The sequence below is a fragment of the Notamacropus eugenii genome, chromosome 4 (genome assembly GCF_028372415.1).
Source record: "Notamacropus eugenii isolate mMacEug1 chromosome 4, mMacEug1.pri_v2, whole genome shotgun sequence".
Classification (NCBI taxonomy): domain Eukaryota; kingdom Metazoa; phylum Chordata; class Mammalia; order Diprotodontia; family Macropodidae; genus Notamacropus; species Notamacropus eugenii.
The window spans coordinates 90032188-90055722 of record NC_092875.1 but is presented as its reverse complement, the minus strand read 5'-3'; the positions used below and the strand labels follow the sequence as shown (position 1 = coordinate 90055722).

Here is a 23535-nt window from a genome sequence, read left to right as displayed (position 1 = left end):
AACACTGTTGCTTTTAAATAGTTTACATAAACTTCTGCATATGTTCTAATTTCAGATAAAAATAATATTAGATTTCCCAGCAAGATTACACAAAAGGCTCACATGTTTTGCTGGTTACTTGTTATTGACCACAGAAATTTGCTATAGAAGGAAAAAGCAGGGACATATGACATACCAAATATGACAGGATAAAACATCCGTTACTCTGTTTGAATTCAGATAGGAGTGAAATTCTCCAATCATGCAGTATCTGTTTCATAGCCAGGCTCAGGAATAGACAGGTGAGAAACATTCCTTTTTAAAGGAACACAATAGGGAAACTGAGCCAGGGGGATCCCATCCTAGATTGAGTTTAGAATTGTCTCCTCGGTGTTTAGTCAGGTGAGAAATATTCCTTTGTGGCATGTGTCTCAGATACTGATTTAATGCAGACAACTGTACCCAAATTCAAACTCAAAACCAAAAATAGTTATGGTCCCAAATGCCTTTTTCCTTAAACAGCAAGTTTCACTAATCACAACTTAAGTCAGATAACAGTTATTTCCACTCTCTTGGAGTTACAATAAACAATAAAGATTTACCAGGACACACACACATAAGGGATTCCATTTAACATCTTTCCTTCTCAAATTTAAAACTTTCCTGATGTAAAAACCAATTATTAAAAATTCTCTCTATCTATTACAACTTCTGCGCAAGTAATATTCATTGCTTAGAATTTGCATTAACCAACCAAATTCCTTTACAAGGACTGATGATCTTACCCACAGGAATGGGAGGACTGTTCTGAATGAACAGAAGGAATTTACATAAAATTTTCACTCCATTGTGGGACTGTTCTGAATGGGCAGAGGGAATCTAATTTTCACTCCATTCCCTCCTTTCCACACACAGGAATCACTTAACAGTTTTAGGTTTCAGCATTAAAACAGTAATCCCAAATAACTTAGTTAACAATCCTACAACTTCATAGAAGAGAGCCAAATTGTTTAGCTTTAACTTTTTTAACAGACAAGGGTGAAAATACCTTGTTTTCTAAATGGCCATTACAAAACATTATAAGACAAAGTTAGCAGGACTGATAAAGTAATACAACTGGTGTTACACAATTTTCCCAACATCTTTTAGTTTCAACAAAATTCATATTAAAAATTGCTTTGTCTAACACTATTTCTAGATTACAGTGGTCACTCAATTTTCACAATCTAAGAGAAATTCAGAAATACAATCCTAGAAATAGTTTTAACACAACAATAACTGTAGATGGTATAATTTGCATTTCCAGAAATTATTGATCTTATTACTTTTAGCAATTAAAACCACTTCAAAGTTAACAATTACATTAGAGAGATAATAATGTTGTATGTAACATATACCAGTCATTATGTTAAGCATTTTACAATCATTTTATCATTTTGATCCCATAACAACAAGCACAATTATATTTACAAATCAGAAGATGGGTCAAACAGAGATAAAATACTTTTTTGCAACTAGAACAAAGAAGTGAAGCTTACCAAGAGGAGAGAAACTGATGTCCCAGTGGTGACTTTCGCAGGCAGAGTGTAGAGAATGCTTGCTACAGGCCTGATTCTTCCACGTTTACCAATCCCCCCCAAAGCAGCAGAATTTACTAAGCCGAAGGCGGTATGCAGCTGCTGGGACAGTGCGGGAGGAATGTGTAGGACATTTCCAAGCTTTACCTAGAAAGGTGGGCTACTCACAATCTTAGGAGTTATTTCAAATGATCAGTTCCCGAAATATTTCTGATTAATTTCACAACATACAAATATGCTAAAATAATTTTACCTAAGATGATCTAACTTTCCATTGTAATTCCAGGTTGGCCAGACCAGAATGACAAGGAAAAGTCTCAAAGTTTTGTTTGTTTATTTCCCTAGCTGCAGCCTTTGAAGTCTGGCTGCTTGCATTTAAATCTTACAAGATAACACACTCATTCACAGCACACATGATACAGACATGGACATACACCAACAGACAAACTGACAACAGGACAAATACAAACGTAGCTCACAAAAAAACAACCCAGAGAGAGAAGGCGATTAGAAGCTTGCTAGAAATCCCCATCATGAATTGGCTATTATCATTCTGAGGAAAGGGGGTTGCAAGAATCCAAGGTCTGATAATAAAGGGGAATCCTGCAGCCTTTGCTCAGAACACCCCTGAAGTCTTTGGAGGGGTGTGGAGCCTTGGTGTCCCAAAGTTTCTGACTGTCTTAAAGGAACAGGCCCCAGGGGAATAGGTTCAGGCCTTTAGTTCTTAGGTGGATTGTAACTGTCCTCTTCAGGACCAGAGCCCTTACGGGAAAGCGGGGAGGGGGAATGGGGAGGAGAGAGGCAGCAGAGGCTTGAACAGAGGCTGCCTTCCTCGGGGGGAATGGGGAGGAGGGAAGCAACAGAGGCTTGAACAGAGGCTGCCTTCCTCGGGGGAATGGGGAGGAGGGAGGCAACAGAGGCTTGAACAGAGGCTGCCTTCCTCGGGTCTAAGGTCGGGGAAGGCCAGGGGGAAAGATTGCATCTAGGTGCCGTCAGTTTCCCCAGATCAGAGGACTTCAAGGGGAGGGGGAGGAAGGAAAAGGGTGAGGAATAGGATGGGGGGAGTGAAGGGAAGGACAGACTGGAGCCCTTGAAGAAGAAAGGATTTTTGCCAGGATACAGCTAGGTGCTGAAGCAGCTCCCAGCCTTATAGGGAAGAGGCTATCTGTCTTTTGTTCTTGTTCAGCCAGTTCAGCAAGCCCAGGATGAAACGTCCTCGCTGCTGGCTAGTTGTTTTGTTGGCCTTTAAACTTAATTTGGTTGTAAGATAAAGTAACTTTGACCGGTCCAAAAGAGCCCTGTGGTGGCCAACATAATTTAGGGCTATCTTTAGTTGATTGACACTAGTGCTAGTAATACCTGTGATCACCAGGTTGGTAACGGTTTGACATACGAGAAGCAGGGCTCTTGTCAGCTGGATCTCTGCTTCTAGTTTTTGACTGACCCATAGCTAGCTGATTTCCCTAGATCGATCTTCAGAGGAGACCTAATTAATACAGAGGCGTTTTCACGCAGAGTGGTCTCTGTCCAGCGGTTATCTTTAAAGGGAATTTTTGAGTCCTTTGGAAGCTGGGAATGGAAGGACTTACCCCGACCCCGTCAAGGCCCAGGACTCTAGGAAAAATGATTCCTATTGGCTCCAGAGTCTTGGCGTTGGCGAGATGAGGAAATGTCCATTTGGTTCCACAGTTCCACAGTTCCAATCCACGTTTGGGCGCCATAACTGTTGACCTGAAAACTTTATTAAGAAAAGGCAACAGGCTAATGCATACATTTTATGATTTAATTAATTAATCAATTCCCTATTAAAGACAATGGTAACATAATGCATTATGGAGCCAGAAATGTTCTGGCTATCTAGTGCAGAAATCTTCTGACTTATATACATTTTGCCATGAGAAAGGAACTCTCCTAGTTGAACAAATCATAAATTTAGAAAGACAAGACAATTAACAAAGTAATGTTGGTCAGGCCTTGGGATTCCAGCTGGGTAAACACATGTCTCGGTGATAAAGAAGGAAATCCCACCACTAGTAAGTGGCAGGCTTCCTGCCCTACCAGATAACTGACATAGAAAAGGGTAAACAAAGTTCAATAGAAATTACGACCTAAGATGTCTGTGTTTTCTTTACCATTAACATGCCATAACATAGTATATGTCTACAAATATTAAGATATGGAAAATGTCCCATTATTCAAGATAGTGTCTTAGGTTAAAGGTCTCTTAAGGAATGTTAAGTCAGCCTTGGCTGGCTTTGTTGACATAGGAAGAGGCACCCTCTGAGTTTGCTTCAGAGAGAACAAAGAGATTATTCTAAAATTTTATATTAAACATTATCAGTAGAATTCAAACCTAGGTCTTTCTGACTCAAATACCTCACTCTATCCACTACACCATGCTATCCCTCAAACTGACTTTCCACAAGAAATAAGAAATCAGTTGGCACTACTTGAGACCTACTCATCCATGCCTCTCAAAAGACCAAGAAAAGTAGAAGACAATAGGCTGGTGGAGAGCCTCTTCATTCCAAGTAATTGAAATGTTAAGTAACTTCACAGTCTACCAAATGCTCCGGGAAATGGTCAGGACCTTGCAAAGATAATGCATCACTTTCCTGGTTGCCCATAGGGGTGATACATAGACTCCTTGGCAAACAGAGATGCGAACAAAGGTATTGAGGAAGCAGCTCCAAGAATACGCCATAAGTCAAACACATCAATGAATTAATTAAGAAACATTTTTTAAGCGCCTACTATGGGTCAGGCACTGTAGTAAGCAATGGGTACCAAGAGTTAAAAAACAGTCCCTGCCTTCAAGGAACTTAAAATCTAACAGGGGAAACAACATGTAAATAAATATATGAAAAATAAGCTACATACAAGATAAATAGAAAATAATTAACAGGGGAAAGGCACTGGAATTAAGAGGGCTTTGGAAAGGCTTCCCATAGAGTTTTAGTTGGTACTTAGAGGAAGCCAAGGAGGTCGGTAGACATTGTCAATCTGTATTAGCAAAGGGTATTCTTTCACTGTTAGTTCCCTATACAAAATGAAATCACAGGTTCGTGTGGGTCAAAAAAAATAAACTAAACAAGTAAATAAATAAACAAACGAAATCCGCAGGGGGATAAGCTGGCGATTATTGCAGCACCTTAAGGTTTTCAAGCACATACAAGGAGTAAATGTCAGTACTGGTCACAGTGAGGGGGACGGGGAAGGAACTAAGAGACACTCCCTTCCACTTTTGTGGAGAAGACTTTGGATCTCCTCTACCATCTGTGAGGAGCTTCCTTTCAAACTTAGCTGGCCAAGAATGACAAACAGTGGTAGGAAAGTAGCTGCCCATGTAGCTCGCTCCCTCACAGCCGGCGACTATAACCAGTTCTTGATTTATTTCTAAGAGTGTGTCAGGCTTATACAGTTCAATGCCATTCTGCTACTTTACCTTAATATCTCCAAGATCCCAATCTATCCTCACTGATTAAACCTTCTATCACCCTAGAACATGGGTTCCTAATTTGAGTTCATGCCCATGTGTAATTTCCAGGGGTCTGTGAACTTGGGTAAGAAAAAAAATTACATCTTCATTTTCACTAACCTCTAATTGAAATTTAGCATTTCCTTCCTTCAGTTGTGAATGTGGACCACAATATATATATATATGTATTTTAAACTATTATTCTGAGAATCCTCAGATTTCCAAAGTGGTCCATGATATACACACAAAAAGATTAAGAAATCCCTACTTTGGAAGAAAGAATTCTCTTTTCTTCTTGCACTCTAGTAAGCCTTAATGAAAAACACATAGCTTGGAATTTCTGCTGGCCAACAGGGTTTTATAGGTCCTGATTAGTGCCAATAATGAATCCTATGAAGTGGTTACATTATTTGATTTCAAACTGAATTTTTCTATCAAGCTGGAACCAATTATTATATTTTATTTACGTAATTATAACTTCTACTACTTCCACTTTGGATCTGAATGCATGTACTAAATATGGTTGTTGTTGTTTCAGTCATATCTGACTCTTCATGACCCCATCTGGCATTTTCTTGGAAAAGACACTGGAGAGGTTTGCCATTTTACTAGCTCATTTTACAGATGAGGAAACAGGCAAACGGGGCTAAGTGACTTGCCCAGGATCACACAGCAAGTTAGTGCCTGAGGCTGCGTTTGAACGCAGGTCTTCCTGACTCTAGGCCCAGAACTCTACACACAGGGCCACCTATCATTAAGTGAGATCTAAATTGAAAACAATAGATAAAAAATCAACAAGTTTGCCCATTTGGTTAACCAGAAGTGGGAGAAAGTAGCTTTAGTAAGAGGGAGGACGGTTCCCTGGATCCATCCTATTTCCTGACCCAGCCCTCACCATCCTAGGTCTCAGGGTCTCTGGCACAGTCATTCTGCTAAAACACAGCACCTTCTGATAGATGCTCATGGCTTATCTATCCATAGCTATTCAATTCTATATTCACTTCTTAAGTCCCTTCTTCCTTCATCCTCAGTTCTGCCATCTTTCACCCATTACTCCTTTTTCCAAAAAAAAAAAGTGAGACAAGCTTGAGAGTCAAGGTTCTCTACCAAATTTCTAGAGCCAAAAGTCAGATTATACATCCACTTGATGCTTAAAACAACTCTATGAGGTAAGTAGCATTACTATTTCTACAGATTCTTTAGGCCTGATCTTTCTCCAACAGACTGCCTCTGACTTAGTCATATCCTATTTTCTTGATTGGCACCCCTCCCTTTTCTGGATTCCATCCATCTCTCCTACACATATTAAATTCTAACCTGGGGTTATTTTGTCATCTACATGCGGAAAGAGGGACAGACAGACAGAAATAAACACAGAGATAGGCATAGACAGAGATAAACCCAACAATATATTTAGAGCTGAAATGGACTTTACAGGCTATCTACTCCAACTTCATTATTTTATAAGAGAGTAAACTGAGACCCAGAGAGGTTGTGACTTGTGCAAGTTCATAGAACTAGTGACAGAGGAAGGATCTGAAGAGAGGTTTTTAATTCCAAAGTCAAAGTGTTTACCATCCACCATACTACCTCTCTAGCTGCTGCCTACTGCAGACTCCTTAATCTGATCTGGACTGTTATCTACCCTGGGGCCCAATCCAAAAGTGGACAGTGTAGAGTTTCTGAGGATCACCATCCCTCCTTGTCCTAGTAATGTGAGTTAATGGCCTCAGGTGGAGCCCATTAAGGGAAGTTTGATTAAGGGAGGCTTGTTTTCTAGGACAGCCCACACCTTTTGTTAATTTCTAATGAGGCACTGGGTCATGATGCCCTCATACTCTGAGGTGAGGTTTTGCTTGGGAGTTTACTCTTTGGAAGAAGATTCAAGTGCCATATGAGATTCCTGGGTAGTCTTTAATAAGCATACCCAGCTTTGAAAACCCAGATATTGGTGCTTCTCTCTCTGGTAACTATGTATGTAATGGTCAGACAGTTGGATAATCTGTTGATCTGTGATGAACATATTGCTTATGGTCAGACAGTTGGAAGCCCTGTCTGTTGGTCTTTATTTCTCTGCTTGTATTTTCTCTGTTGGTATATGTGATTAAAGAAGGTTGTTGATCCCTCAAAAGTTGCTTTCCTTTTAGAAAAGCAGATCTAAGAACTTATGCTAGCAGGTCATCCTGGATGTGTCAGGGTGCTTGCTACTATAGTCTCCTACTTTCCTCACCAGGAGACTAGGGACTATCTCTTCTCCTCCCTACTCACCAAGAATGAGGCCACATGAAAAGACAGAGCAGTAAAGAAGAAGCATATTCAGCCTGGAACATTCTCTCTTTTGTTCCTTGAGATTCAGACCTTTCTTTCTATTAACATGTGAGGGATGGGTACATTTGGTTTTTGATGGGTTACGTTCTGACTTAGAGGTTAGATGGCATCAAATGACTGGGAATGGAAACCACTCTCTAGACACTGGCAGTCAGTACAGCCACAGTCCAAGAAAGACTTTCTAGCAGGTATAGGACCCATGGGCAGGAAAAGATGCAGCTGTCAGGCTAGGAGCTACCAAAGTCCCAATTAACTACTCGGATATACATTCCTAGCTTCAGAAAGTACAAAAGATGACTGAAGAACTAGATGAGGCTACAATTAGAGCAGGCAATTTGATACTAAAGAGCCAGGTCCTAACTGAGCAGAGAGCCAGAACAGCTGAGGGAGAGGAACCTCATGCCAGTCTTCCCCACCTCAGCCCCCCACTTTGTTATTATTCTCTGCCTCCCCAGCTCTCCTAGATATTCCTCCTTAGTAGGTGCACTAACTCCCGCTCTCCTTCAGAGTTCTAGGGGTGACTCTGAGGGTTGCAGAGGTTTCTAGTACTACTGCCCATGAGCCTCCACCAATGTGCTTCCTGCAAATTATCAGCCAGGCTTAAACAGCTTACAGAAAGAGTGTTTACTAAGGAGGACTAGCTAAGAAAATGGGGGACACAATCTCCCCTTGCACATACAAGGTTTGTGGGGAGAGTGGGTTCAAATTTATAGCAAATCACAGTGAGGAATACAGGTGGGAATATTGTATAACAAAGGGGTAACTCAGCTTCTAGTTAATCCTTTTCTGAAAATCCTTTTCTCTCTTCATGGTGTCCTCATGAAATTCTCAGTAATTATAGTTGTCTACAAAGCTCTGAGGGCTGGTCTCCATGTAGATTTTTAAGCCATTTTTCCTCCGTATGTCTAGTCTGCACTTCTGTGTTTCTCAGACTCCAAAGCAGACACAGGCATAGCCTGATTCTGGTCCCATTGGACTCCATCCTCAATGCCAATGAGTCCTCCAGGTCTTCCAACTTTTCAAAGCTTACAAGGTCATAACCTAACCCATTCATTCTCTGAATACTCGCTTACTTTTCTCAAAAGAGACCTTCTGTTTGCCCCAGTTGAATCTCCCTCTACTTTCAACTGTGTGTATTTGTCTAGTTTTTGTCTAGTATTAGTTTAGTATTTGTCAGCAACATGGTCAAGGGCCTGGAATTATCGAACCTTTCAGTTCATTAAAAACTTATTCACACCTGGTTTATTTTTGAATGATTAAATTCAATTCAGATGTCTAGCCTCTCTGTGATTAACGGGATAGAAAGAGACCTCTATTCTTCTATACATATATATTGTTTTCTTCTGTTTCTGTTTACTTCATTTTATATCAGTTCAAAAGTCTTTCCATGTCCTTCTGTAGTCATCATACTTATTATTTCTTACAACACAATAATATTCATTATCTACATTTGTTTAGCCATTCCCAAATTGATAATTCACTGTTTCCCAATTTTTTGCTATCATAGAAATTGCTGCTGGAAATATTTGATATGTTTATTTTTCATTGAATTCTTTAGGGCATATATCTAGCAGTGGGATCCTTGGGACAAAGAGTTACTTCATTTTCATATTTCTTTTATCATTCCAAATTGCTTCCCAGAATGGTTGGATCACTTCACAGCTCCACCAACAGCATATGAGTGTATCTGGGTTTCATTTCTGCTGGGCTGTTTGAAGCCTGTAGGATTATAGAGGTGAGTCATTTACATCGAAAGAATCTTTCACATGTACATTCAAAAGAACCTTGGAGAAAACACAGGGCTGGCATCTATAATTGAGTACCACCTGGTGGACAAAATTATAAATTACACTCCTGGGCTAATCCGTGATAAAGTGATTGAGGACCTACGTCTTCCTGTAAGGCAGTTGTGCCCAACTTTTTTTTGTTTCCCAAATCCCTTTCAACAACAACAAAACATATCTTGTGAATCTTCTGGATAATTTTATACACTACTCATAATATTCTCTTAGATTGCCTACAGTAATTACGTTGAAAACTTTTGCCTAAAAATGCTTTTTTCCCTTATGTTCCCTTCATTATTCTAGTTCTGAAATGTAATCAAAATCACCTCTGAGCAACCTATAAGTTTTACGGATAGTTCTAAATACAAATCACAAGTAGAATACTTACTCCAAAAAGGACACAAGAAGATATGTGCTTCTCCTTAACTGTCACCATTGAGTCCCAGGCTAGTCACGGCTGAGAGAGGACACCAAAAATAGAATCTAACCCAGGTAAATGACTCTATCCAGAGTACAGATGGATTCAGAGTGTTCCAGGGGGAGTCAAGATCTGTGAAATTTTATTATAAAGTAGACAGAGGAATATGGAGCCAATTGAAAATGTTACAGTCTAGGGTAACCAGGTGTTGTGTATCTTTAAGTATTTCAATTAATAATAACATTCAAAATAAGACCTAACATTTATATAGTGCCTATCATGTGCCAAAAACTATGCTAAGCACTTTATAATTAGGTCAGATAAAGATAAACTTGGGAGTGGGCTCATGAATTCATAGTCATTCTAGGTGTTTTAATCTATATATTTCCTCTCTCTCTCTCTGTCTCTGGGGAAAGAGTCCAGTCTTTTCACCTTGAATCACACCTCCCCCCCACCAGTCCCCAACACCGTCACCAAAAACTCAACAATCCCTGGACCAGGGAGAGAAAAAGGCACATTCTTTCCTCTTCTCTGTCGCTTCCAGATGCTTCCTTTTCCATCGCCACTTAGCAACTCCTCCCCTTAGGAAGTTCATGTCATCTATCTATCTAAATTATCCAAGCCATATCCTTGCCAGAATCTTCTACCAGCCTCTAATTTGGTCTCCCTCCTCCTACATTAATGAGTTCAGTACTTACCTGGTCCTCAAACTTCCTTTCTATCAACCTCTGATCCCATATTTGAACATTTTCAGTATGTGGTCTGATTTTTCCCCTTTAACACTCTGCCTTTCTTAATTGTCATGATTTATGCCTTCATTCCACTTCAGCCACAAAGGAGTATCACATCTTAGATCTCACCATCAACCCAGTCTCCTTGATCTTGAACTCTGAAATTCCTCTCTCTGATCCTAACCTCCTTCAATTGTTAGTACCTTTTTCCTCCTCAAATTATTCTGCATTTTCTAATTTCTACCTGTCTCCCAGTAGAATATAAATTCCTCAAGGGCAAGGACGGTATCTTCTTTGTCTCTGTTTCCCTAGTGCCCAGCACAATGTAGATACTTTAAAAATATTTGATAAATTGAATTTATTTGAAATTCCCTTCCTGAGAAAAAGATTTTTTACTGGTCTACCTGGTCACTCTGGACAGACCTCATTGGTCCAATCTATAATCCTGTTCTCACTCTAAAGTTCTCAGAAACTAGGGAGTATAGTGAATAGTGCACTGGACTTGGAGACAGGAAGATCTTAGTTCAAATCCTGTTTTAAATACTTATTGACTGCCTGTTCCTGGGAAAGTCAACTCTGTCCGCCTCAGTTCATCAGCTGTAAAATGCTAATATTTGTATCTACTTCCCATAGCTAAATGAGATAATATTTCTAAAGTATTTGGCATATAGTAAAGTACTATATGTCAGTTACATATCCTTATTTAATCTCTAACTATCCACTTGATGAACAAATCAAAGAGAAAGTGAGGAGAGGAAGAAGACTTCAAATAATAGACTTTCTTTTCTAAGTATTTACTAATTATGTCTTTAATGATTAGTTCTAAATTTTTCCCAAGAATTAAAGTCAAGCTCCTTAGATAGGCTTATCATATTTATGAAATGAAGCTGGGAAGGAAAATTAATATTTTGGGTAATAAAATACAGCTCCAAAATAGATTTAAGCAGGTTAAAACAAATGATTAAAATTAACAGCATAAAATTAAGAATGGATAAATATAGTCTTATTCTTGGATTTAAGAAATAATTTAGACAAGTACAGGATAATGAGATGTGGCTAGACATTAATTCTAACCATATCAGAATAAATTCTGGAGAGTTTTAGTAAACTGCAAACTCAACATTAGTGAGGACAATGCCTAGTAAAAATGCTAATGTTATCTGAAGCTTCATTAATAGAAACCTGGTTTCCAGAAAGAGGGAAGTGACAATCCTGCCTTAATCTGCCATGATCATACTTCTTCCAGGGTAGTATACACATGCACAAAAAATGCATTTTTGAAATTTCTTTGACAAACTGAAATATTCCAGGAAAGAGGATTGCTATAATAGTGAGAAGGCTAGAGACCCTGCCATATGATCTCTATTTGAAGGAATAAGTGAGTATGTCATTTATAAGATGATTAGGAATGATAATAGTTCTGCAGAACCAGTAATACGGACAGTGTGACAAAGTGTTTTGCAAATTCTGAAGCACTATCTACATTTGGTATTGTTATCATCACCATCATCTGCTGAAAGCCTAGCTCTCATCATGGCAATGCCCCACCCCTTGCCTTCCCACTGGTCTAGGGTAATGCCTGTCCTCTCCATTCCCAAAGCTAGACCCTATTCTAGACCCTCATTAAGTTCTGATGCGATAGCTTCTTTAAAAAAATTTTCCTGTCTCCAAGTTCTCTCCATATTTTCTACCCAATACAGAGAAAAGCATATATTTTATGACCTTCATGGATAACTGTTGAATTAAGTTGAATTATTTCATATTTTTAAGGTAATGGGAAATATTATCTGTGCTGGGTACTTTCTCGTGTTTCTCCTTGTATGAGGGAATAGGGAAAATAAAAAGCTAAGAAATTATATAGTACTGTGGGTAGAGCACCCTGGATCTTGCCTTGATATTAGAAAGATTCCTAATGATGAAAGGTGCTGTCCATCTCCAGAGAAAGAACTGGTGGCGTCTGAATGCAGATCAAACATACTTTCTCTTTACTTTTTCTTAGGGCTTTTTGTCTGTGTTTCACAGCATGACTTACATGGAAATGTGTTTTGTATGACCTAAAATGTATAATCTACATTAAATTGGTTGCCTTCTCCATGAGGGGCATAGGGAAGAGAAGGAGAAATCTGGAACTCAAAATTTAAAAAGAAAAAAGAATGTTAAAATTGTTTTTACATGTAATTGGGAAAAAATGAAATACTAAAAAAGAAAAAGAAAGAAAGATTCCTGAGAGCCTTCAGTTTTAGAGTGGACCAATGAACTCAGTTCAATGTTCTCAAATGGAATGATTAACCAAACTCAATCAGTGTAAAGATTGTCCTTGTGAGAAGATGCTAATATGGTCTGGGTTCTTTTAAGGACTTTTTAAGACTAAACTCCCCCCTTAGACAGAATCAAGATAGACTTTTCTAGCACCAAGGAGGTTTAGTCAGGATTTACAACAGAAAGCTTAGATGCTATTTAGTTTGAGATGGGGTAGATTTCTTTCATTTGCACATATCTTCCTGCTAATATATCTGAAATTGTTCATTTGCTTTTGCCTTGTACATAAATCATAGAAGATACGCTATATTGTACTCTGCTGTGTGTGGAGTCAGCGGAGAAAAAGAACATAAAGATGTAGATCCTGAGAAAAGACCAAGACAGTGGCAATGGCAAAAAAAAGAGAGTGGAATTAAAATTCAAGTTAATTTTAGAAATCAATGGAAAGTGAAAATAATTGGCCTCAAAGATGAGGGTCTTCTGTATTGGCTCCAAGTGGAGCCAATATCTACGGATCTGGGATGAATCTTACACAGGTAGATTTCAGCTTAATGTAATGGAGAAGATCCTACCAAATGCAACTGTCCCGCGGTGAAATGGGATAACTCGGAAAGATAATGAGCTCCCACTATAAGTGGGTCTTTTTTTTAACTTTTTTTTAAAAAAACGTTAAAACAGTGTAAAACAGAAACTGGAGCATCCCAGGGATATTGTCAAAGGAATTCTTGCTCAGATACTAATTGGACCAGCGGAAACCGTAGGTTCCTTCCAGCTCTGGTATTCTGGGATCCTATAACAAAATTCACTTGAGAAGTTCAAGTCAGAATCAATCGGCTTGTGATGAAAGGCTGCAGAGGTGGGGAAATGCCACAAACTTTTGTCAGATATGGTCAATGCGTGGGTTGTTACTGCTGAACTTTTCTTTATCCTTGTAAATCTTTGTTTCAAGGTAAAGTTCGCTGAGTTGGGGAGGGGAGGAACGTACTCAGAAACTGAAGTGGGGTTTTTTTGTTTTTCTGGGGTTTTTTGGGGGGTGCACGTGCGTGACTTTGCCCTGTGTCTCTTCTCCCCTGTGTTGCGCGTAGGGAAGTCCTGGGTGTCGGGCCAGGTCCTGGGTGTCGGGCCAGGTCCTGGGCACAGAGCGCACCACAGCGCTGGGAGGGGACTGCCACCTTTGATGGGTGACAGCTACATCCTCGACAACATTTCCTGGGTCCCTTTCCGTGCCGGGGGTCCTGCTTCCCAACAGGCCAGGGGAGTCTCAGGATCCCAACTGACAGCAGGTGACCCCCCGTAGGGGTGATGCTCCAGCCCCAGCCCTTTAAGGTCTAATTTCAGACTTCGGCACAGGATCGGGGGCGTGTCAAGGGCCCTGAGCAAGAAACAGAAACAGGAGGTCCGGGGGAGTGGGGGTTCCCAGAATTAACCTCGGGGGTGAGCCCACAAGTAAGAGGTGGAAAAACAGGAACCACTGTGACGAGAGGCCTGGAGGAGCGGGGGAAGGCGGGGGGGGGGGGGGCGCTAGAGGGGGCGCAATGAGAAAGAAAGAAGGCACTGAAGGGGGAGAGGCAAAAAGGGAGGGACAGACAGACAGATGAGGGAAGGATGCGGCCCCGGGGCTAGGCCTCAGCCACGTGCCCCCTCTTAGGCGGTGTTCCGTAGCCCCGCCCATCAAGGGACCCCCGCCCCGTTGTAGCGGAGGGGGCGGGGCTTCGCCTGTCTGTCCTTCGGCAGCCCCTAGGGGGCGCGGTTGAGAGTGCGGGGCAACCAGAGGAGGAAGGGCCTGAGGAGAAGGAAGAGGCCGAGACCCGCAGGTTCACTGGGGAGACTCGGGCGGTACGGTACGGGGCGGGGCGGGGCAGGGGCGGGGAGGGGCGGGGAGGGGCGGGGGAGAGGGCGGGGAGGGGCGGGGGCGAGGCGGGGCGGGGCGGGGAGGGGGCGGGGGCGGGGAGGGGCGGGGCGGGGGCGGGGAGGGGCGGGGCGGGGGCGGGCCGGGAGTGGATTCAGATGCTCACCCTGTGCTACGACTGGGGCGGCAGCCGCGAGCCCCAGGCCGGGTCCTGGTCATAGATAAATGGGGGTCATGGGCACAAGGAGACCCCCGCCTCAGCGGGGCCTGCGGGGCCCGCGCCCCACGTTCTCAGAGCCTCCCAGCCCCGACGTCGGGTGGCCTAAGAGCCCTCGGCATCGACGTTGTGTGTTCTTGTGCTAAGCGCCCCGACTTTGACATCCTGTGTGCTAAGCCCCCCTCCCCCCGGACATCCGGTGTACTAAACCCCCCCCTTCCCCCAGAACTCAGGTGTTCTAAGTTCCCCTTCACCCTCAGATATTCGTTGTTCTATGAGCAGTCTAGAGCAGACATTCTGTGTTCTTGTACTAAGCGCCCCCCCAACTTTGATATCTGGTGTTCTAAGCCCCCCCCTTGGCTCTGATATTCTGTGTTCTAGGTTCTAAGCACCACCACCCAGCTTTGACATCCGGTGTTCTAGGTTCTAAAGCCCCTCCCCACTCAGATATTCCATATTCTCAGGGCCCTCCAGTTCTAACTTTCATGTTCTAAAGACCCTTCCAGCAGGGACGTGCTGTGTTCTCTATTCTGAAGTCCTTCCAAGCTCCAATGACCCATGTTCTAATGTTCCTCCCAATTCTGCCGCTCTGTGTTCTAGGTTCCCTCCTAGCTCTAGCGTTCTTGGACCATTGGGACCCAGCCCTCCCTCAACAGATAACCTTTTCCATAGAGGGAACTGCTCTGCCAGCAGAGGTAGGAGGAGATGTCAGAATCCTGATGGAGCAAAGAACCACACTTTCTCTCCCCAAGGCTAACCTCCTTTCTTCTCCGTTTCCTTCCCACCATTTCTCACCCTCTTCCTCCTTTTTCCCTGCTCCTTCCCCACATTCCTCTCCCCTTTCTTTTACTGATCGTACTGTCCCCCTCATCTCCTTCCTCTTCCTTTCTCCTTTGTCCCCCACACACACCACTCTCCTCCTCCCAGAATCATACAGAATCTAAGTTGGAAAAGGACCTCAGAAGCCACATGGTCCAGCCCATACTTAACCAACAATCCCCTCTATAACATCTCCAACGATTGATCATTCTGTCTTGCCTTAAAGACCCCCTAGTGAGAAAGAATCCAGGGCCAACAACCCCTTTGATACACACAGCCTATTCCACTTTTGGATAGCTCTGATTCTTAGGCAGTTTTACCCCACCCTCCTCACCCTGTCTTCTTCCTTCTCCCTCTGTCCCTAATAAAATGGGTGGAGTACCCAATTTCTGGGCATGACTCACACCAAGGGTCTAGAGCTCCTCCTCATTGTGGGAAGCAGTTTGTAGGGCAGAGGGCTCTGGGGATAGTTCTGCCTCCCCCCTTTGAGAATTTCCCCAGACCAGTCACCTCTGACCCAACTCCAGCCCTGTTCTGCTGCAGAAATCTTGTTTTCAGCTGCCTGGCCCTGTTCCTAGTTACAACAAGTGACGTATGGACATTTCTGCCATTGACACAGATTGCAGTTCATTGCCAGTCAGTAGATCAGAGATTTGAAGCTAGAAGAGACACTCAGGATAATCTGGTCCCACCTCCCCATTTTGTAGGTAAGGAAACTGAGGCTTAGAAAGAGGAAGTGATTTGCCCAAAGTCTCATACTTGGAAAGTGGCAATTTGGGATCTGAACCAAGATTTTCCTGGCTCTAGGTCCATAATTCATTCCACTATGCCATAGTGCCTCCAATTGTGTTTTCAATTCACAATTAATTCCTCTTATTTCTACTCTCTCTAAACTCCAATCCATTCTCCATCTGGCTGCCAAAATAATCTCCTTAAGAGATAAGGCTGACCTTGTCACTTCCCTATTCAGAAAATTTTCAATGGTTCTACCATAGCTACTGTGATTAAAAAATTTGTCTCTAACTAATGGTGAACCTCTGACCTACTCAATTCAACTCACACTTGTAAGGCACCTACCATGTACAAGAAGATAAAAATGAAATTTTTCCTGCTTCCAATGGGTATATATAACAGATAGAAAATAAATATTAGGTAATTGGAAAAGGGAAATAGTACAAAGAACTGAGGGGATGAGGAAAGGCTTCCCATTAGGAAGTGGCACCTGGGCACTCTGAGCCATAAATGAAGCCAGGGCTTCTAAGAGAAGGAGCACGAGGGCCAACTTCACTAGGCAGAGACAAAGCTTGGGGACAGGAGATAGGCTGCCCTGGAAACAAATAGTCCACTTCAGTGGGAATGTAGAGTGTAGGAAGGGGAATAATATGAAAAAAGTCTGGAAAACTAGGCTGGAGGCAAGATTATAAGTGCCAACCTGGGAAATTTGTAATTTATTCTAGAGGCAATAGGAAGCAACTGAAAGATCTCTCAGACAACTTCTTTGTTCTGACTTGTGCCTTAGGAAGATTGTGCTGGTAGCTGTGTGGTAGAAGAGGAGAAGCTAGGTATTACAGTGGATAGAACTGGAGTCAGGAAGACATGAGTTCAAATTTGGCCTCAGACACTTACTAGCTGTATGACTCATCATTAATTCTATTGCCTCAGTTTCCTCATCTGTAAAATGAGCTGGAGAAGGAACTGGCAAACCATTGTAATATCTTTGCCAAGAAAACCCCAAATGGGGTCACAGAGAGTTGGACACAATTAAAATAACTCAATCACAAAAGTAGAAAATCATCTGGAGAATGAAGAGACTTGAAGCAAAAGAACTAATTAGGGAACTATTACAATGGTAATAGCCCCTTCAAGAGGTAACAAAGGATTGAACTAGAGAGGAAGCCATGTGAGTGGAGAGAAGATGGAAGAAGAGAGAGATGTTGTGGAGTAGCCTTAGGAACTGGTTGGATAGAGGGTTGTTGCTGCTGTTGTTGTTCTGTTTATCCTTCATTCTCGAAGAACACCATGACATCAAGATGACGACATGACTTGCACTTGACTTTGATTGGAGTGAGGGAGGGCTGTGCAAGGTCACCAACCTCACTTTCTTCTCCTGAGCCATCTGGGTCCAGTGGCCTGATATTCATCAGGACCACCAGAGATGGCTCAGGATGCAATGTCAGATGCTGGCCCTTTCAGGCTAAGGTCTTACCACATTCTCACTTTGAGTGAGATACACCCATTCAATGAATAGGCTTCTTTAAGTAGTTACTCAAGCTACGGCCTCTTTAATTAAAAAAAAAAATCAAACTGAGAGGGGGAGACCCTCAGGGTTCCTGGGTAAAACAGAAACAATTACCATTTCATAATTATTAAATTACTAAGTAATTACTGGATAGAGGGAGGGAGGAAAGGAAAGGAGAGGGTCAAAGATGACTCTAAAGTTTCCATTCTGGGTAAAGGAAACATGGTAATGGGCTAAATAGAAATAAGCAAGTTTGATAGAGGGATAGGTTTAGGGAAGACTATATGAATTAATAGAATCACAGCTCTAAGAGCAAGAGGGGCTCTCACAGACCAATTTAGTCCATTGCCCTCATTTTGCAGATGAGGAAACAGGCTCAGAGAAATTAAGTTACTTGCCCATGACCATATAAGTAGTATCAAAGGTATTACTTGAACCTAGGTCCAAGATTTTCCACTATACCATGCTAGATATGTCAAGTTGGAAATGTCTGTGGAACATCCAGCTAGAGTGGTCCAGTTGGCAGTTGGCAATGTGGGGCTAGAGTCTGAAAGAGAGGTTAAGGCTGACTATATATTTTGGAGTCATTAACATGCAGATGATAGTTGAATTTATGGGAGAGGAAATTTGATGAGATTACTGAGAGTGCAGAGAGAAAAAAAGATGGGTTAAATAGTGCTTCAGGGTCAGAAGGTAGATGGTGCTTTGACAGAGGAGATAGAGAGGATCTGTCAGACAGGTAGGAGGAGAACCAGGAAGAGGGCAATGTTCCCAAAGCCAGTGAATGAGAGGGCATCCATGAAAAGGGGGTGATTGATAATATGAAAAGGAGTCAAGAAGGATGAGGATTGAGAAAAGCATATCAGGTTTAGTGTGGGTAATGTTGGACAGAGCAGATTTAGTCTGAAGCCAGAAGATGGTAAGAAGTTAAGAAATTAATGGGACATGAAGAGATGAAGGCAGCAAGTGTAGATAACTTTTTTTTCCTGGAAGTTTAACTGTGAAAGGGAGATTTTGAGGGAATGACAAGGTCAAGTGAATCAAAGCATTCACTTAGCACTTGGTCAGACCTGGTATGAGCTAGCTTGGTGTTAGATAAGGTCCTGGCAGCAAGAGACCCAGTGATGAGGGCGGACTGAGAGCACTGCTGTGGTCCTTGAATGACAAGACACAGCCTATACTTGAAGCCTTCCAAACTCAGTAAGACCTACCAGAATTTGTGGTCTACTGGATGGCATAGCCTTGAAAAATCCAAGATCACTTTCATACCATTATGGGGTTTCAAATGAGGACTTTAGCAGAGGTATAGTGATAATAACTCACATTTACCTACCTCTTTTGAGGTTCACAAGCCCCTTTTCCTCACAATAACTTGGTGAAGTATGTAGAACAAGCATGACTGTCCCCATTTTATGGATGAGAAAACTAAGGCACAGGGTGATTAATTGACTTGCCTGTGATCACACAGATAGCAAATGGCAGGACTGGATTATCGATTCATTTATCCTGAGTCTAAGATCAATTCACTCAATCAGAGCGCTTTCCTCACAACAATCCAGTAAGATGAGCAGTACAAAGTTGACCCCTATTTAATAGATGAAGAAACTGAGGTTCAAAGAGGAGAAGTAGCCTACTCAGGGTCCCACAGGTCCTTGTGAGGCCATACAGAACTCTTCCCCCACCTTCACTGACAACTTCTTAAAGAGGCAGGACTCCTTCCTCCACTCCTCCTTTGCTTCCTCTCTCTTTCCCCCTCCTCCTCCCTCTTTCTCTCTTCATCCTTCCTCTCTCTCCCCCTTCCTCTCTTTCTCTCCTTTTTCTCTCCTCTCTCCTTTTCTTCCATCCCCTCCCTTTCTTTCCCTTCTTTTCTCTCTTTCCTTTCTCTTTCTCTCTCCCCCTCTTGCCTCTCCCTCTCTCTCCTCTATTTCTCCCTCTTTCCCTTGCTTTCTCTCCCTCCCTCACTCTCATTCTCACCCTCGCTCTCTCTCCATCTTTCTCTTCTTCCCTTTCTCTCTCTCTCCCTTCTTTTCCCTCCCTTTCTCCCTTCTTCTCTCTCTTCTCTCTCTGTTTCTCCCTCTCTCTCTCTCCTTCCCTCTCCTTTCTCTCTCCCTTCCCCTCTCTGTGTTCTCAGTTTCAGGGACAATAATCTTTCCCCCTCCTCTTCCTCCCACTGGGATGCCCAGGGACTATTTTGTTCTATAATTTTATGAGACCTGGAGCCTTTATGTCTCACCTTAAAAATAAAAACAAACAAAAAAAGCTAGTCCATTAACTCTGGTTTAGCCATAACAATTAACCCTTAACAGAGATGAACAAAAATCAGTACTGGAGAAGCTGGAAATGCTGGCAGTTATTATTGCAGTGTATTTGCTTGGGCAGGTCACCCAGGTGGCCTTTCTGGATGTCATGTTCCTCATCTGAGCAAGGAAAAGGGAACTGTATCTCAGTGGCCTTGGCTTCCTTCACTGACTCATCTCTCTAGGTTCTTTTTTGGGGAATCCATCCCACTCAACCCTTCTAGCTTCCCCATAGCATCCCCTACCCCAGTACTCTCCAGGTCTTAATTTTCCCCTATATCCTTCATCCCAACCATGTCATCCAGGTTCATTGACATCTCATCCATCTGTCTGATGATTTGGCCTTAGGTCTTCTTGCTTCACAGGGGAAAGTTATCATAGGATCGTGGCTGAGAGGGACCACAGAGACTCTCTAAACAAAGCCCCTCATTTTACATGTAAGGAAACTGAGTTCTAGAAAAAAAAGTGAGTTGCCCACCTAATGACACAGACAAGATGTGAACCAGTCCTCCGAGTTTGTTACCTTCTTATCTTAGCTCATTCCCTGAGTCAGGTACCAATAAATCAGAGAAGAGATGAAAATGACCTTTCTTCAGTTCAACAGTCATGTATGAAGCCCTCCTACCTTGTGGTTACTCTGTGGTCCCTCGCCAGTAGCATCCAGTAATCCTCTAGGGCAAAGGTTCTTTAGCTTCTCTGGGTCTTGGACCCCTTAATCAGTCTGTTGAAGCCTATGGACCCTTCCTCAGAACAATGGTTCTTTTTTTAAAATTCATAATTGAAGGAAATTTTAAATTTCACTTAGAGGTTAGTGAAAATAAAAAATGCAATCTTTTCCCATACAAATTCACAGACTCCTGAACCCCAGCTTTAGGGCTTGTCACTTGCTTCTTCTCCCTACCCCCCCACAGCTGAACCCCCAAGGGTTTAGAAATCTGACGGGTGGAAAGTGAATGGGCTGATTAGTAAAAAGAGACCCAAGTTCCCCTCCTGCTCCTCCCACTCCTTTCCACCTCCACTGGCTGAGGAAGTTTGCCCTTTGACCTTGCCAGGCTACCCATGGTAGTGTTGTTGGATGTTGCTATATGGGGAGGTTGGACTTTGGGAGAATATGGGAACTGAAAGTTCCAAAGTTAAATGGGGAAGAAGGCTCCCCTCTCAGAATAGAGTTGAGGATCTTTCACAACCTCACATGAGTAGGCAAGATGTGAATAACATATGAGTAACAGTGAATGACGAGTCCCAGAAGGACACTCAAAAGGGCAGACTGCCTAACAGCCTTCACCCTAAACAAGAAGGTCCTTCCTAGGTCTGGGGCTGGGACTGAGCTCTTTCATCCTGATGGAAGCAGAGGGGCTGGGCCAGGAGTGGAGAACCTTCTATCTTGAAGCCACATATGGCCCTCTTGGTAACCTTGGGCAAGTTCCTTTGCTTTCTCTGGGTCTCAATTTCCTCCCCGTCCAAGGAAGGTTTGTTTCAAATGTCGTCCGAGGGCCCTTCCTCTTCTTCCCATTCTGTGTTAGAAAGCACCTTCTGGCTCCATGGTTCTAGGATTCCATCATCCTACAATCTAAAGAGAGAGTGCAGTGCAGTACCATGCCTAGAGGCTGAACCGGGCACAGAGGGCTTCACTGTAAACTTCTACACCTTCTGACACCTACACTTGCAGCGTGACACTCAGCCCAACTTCTGTATACCTGAGGTGACTGACTCCCCAGGCCAAATCTGCTGAATCACAGTTGGAAAATTTTGTTGGAAGGAATTCCTACACCAGGAGTTTCCCTGTGCCTATACATTTTTACTTCCTGTGGGACCTTAAAGTCTCAGAAGCTCAGTGTCCTTATCTGTAAAATGAATGAGCTGAACAAGATGAAGGTTAAGGTCCCTTCCCTTCTAATGGATGTGTCCTGTGATGCTGGGTCACCAATCAATATTTCTATTACTATGTGCCAGGCATTCTACGTGCCGGGGAAAGAAAGGCAAAAACACAGACTCTGCCCTCAAAAAGTTAATGTTCTAAGGGAAAGTACTTTGAACAGTGCCTGAAATGTAAGCTCTATATGAAGGTTAGATGTAATAATAATTGTGATTACTATAATAATGGGGAGATAACATGTATTTGAGAGGAGAGGGGAGCTCAGCAGCACTTGATTTTCAGCATGGAGAATTCCTAGACACCCTCAGAGCTAGGGAAATTCTGGAAATGTAAGAGAAAGGGGAAGGAAGGAAGGGGTGGATGGATTTGTCTATCAGGGATTCTTGATAAAGAGTTGATCAGATCTCTGTGGCTCTGATGTCCCTCTGAGCCATCCCAGGTACATTCAGGGGTAAGAAAGAAGTGGGGTAAGGGGGAAGAATAAGACCTGAGGAAGTTCTGGGGGGAAAAGCAGTTCACCCCATTCATAGTGGATAGAGAGCTGGACAGGGAGTCAGGAAGCCCTGACTTCAAATCCTGCCTTAAACACTTACTAGCTGTATAATCCTGGATGAGTCACTCTAACCCCTGTCTGCCTCAGTGTCCCCATCTGTAAAATGGGGATATTTAGAGTGCCTTCCTCCCAGGCTGTTGAGAGGATCAAATGAGGTAAAGCATGGAAAGTAAACCTTAAAGGGCTGTATAAATGGGAGCTATTGTCGTTATTATTTTCATAAGTCACTGATTCAGCAGCATCACCACTGGCAGATCATGGCTGTGCTCTCCGGGGATTTTATCTGACTCAGAATCCTGCTTTACCAACCATACCTAAAGAAGTAGAAGGATGGCATGGTATGCTGGAGAGGGGCCCACAGCTGATGAAGGCTCTATCTGATTGTTATTAATTATTATTCACACTTCTCTAATATTTGAAAGCTTGAAAGTTGTTAGATTATGAAGAAAGTGCTTCCTTCATAATGATTCTGAGAGAAGAGTGAGATTATTGTTTTTCCCATTTTATAGATAAGGAAAATAAGCTTAGAAAGGTGAAGTGATTTCCCCTCAAGGATACAACCCAGAAATTTTGAACCCAGGACTTGAGCTCTCAATCTCAGTTTCCTCATCTGCAAAATGAAGGGGGTGGATTAGTTGACAGCTCTCAGTCTATGATGCTGTGGTCCCTCTGTCTCTGTGGCTCACTCCCACCCCCAGCACTGCAGGGCCTTCAGAGGAAGTTCAGAAGTTGCCAAGTAATCCCATGAGTAGTCTTCAGGGCAAGAAAGGCCCCTCACACAATGAGAAAATCTGCTCAAGGTCAGGGGCGGGGATGGAGGGGCGCCTGATGCGCTTTCCTGATGGCTATTTTAAACTGGCTGAGGAAACCAGGTTTCACAGTTGAATAACTAAAGTACCTTTCCCACCTACCCCTGATGCCATAACTCCCTCCCTCTTGCTTCTCCAAACCTCTTCCTCCACAGCCTAACAAGTGATCACATCCCACTTACCCTTCCTAAAATGGGGTATCCAGAAGAGAACAGGCATCCGATGTGGTCTGAATGGAGAAAAAGGGCTGGCAGCAAAGCCCCAGACACTTACTGGCTGTGTGAACCTGGGCAAGTAATTTAACCCCTGTTTGCCTGAGTTT

General features: G+C 42.7%; 1 long non-coding RNA gene across 1 annotated transcript in view; it reads right to left on the bottom strand.

Annotated features, from left to right (window-relative positions):
* LOC140500381 (uncharacterized) overlaps positions 1–20933 on the bottom strand; it is a 47252-nt gene extending 26319 nt beyond the window's left edge. The window contains exons 1-2 of the long non-coding RNA XR_011965710.1: positions 20601–20933; positions 1518–9081 (exon numbers count right to left, since the gene is read on the bottom strand). This is a non-coding gene — a long non-coding RNA (uncharacterized lncRNA). The remainder of the gene's footprint in view (positions 1–1517; positions 9082–20600) is intronic.
* Between the last annotated feature and the right edge of the window lie 2602 nt (positions 20934–23535).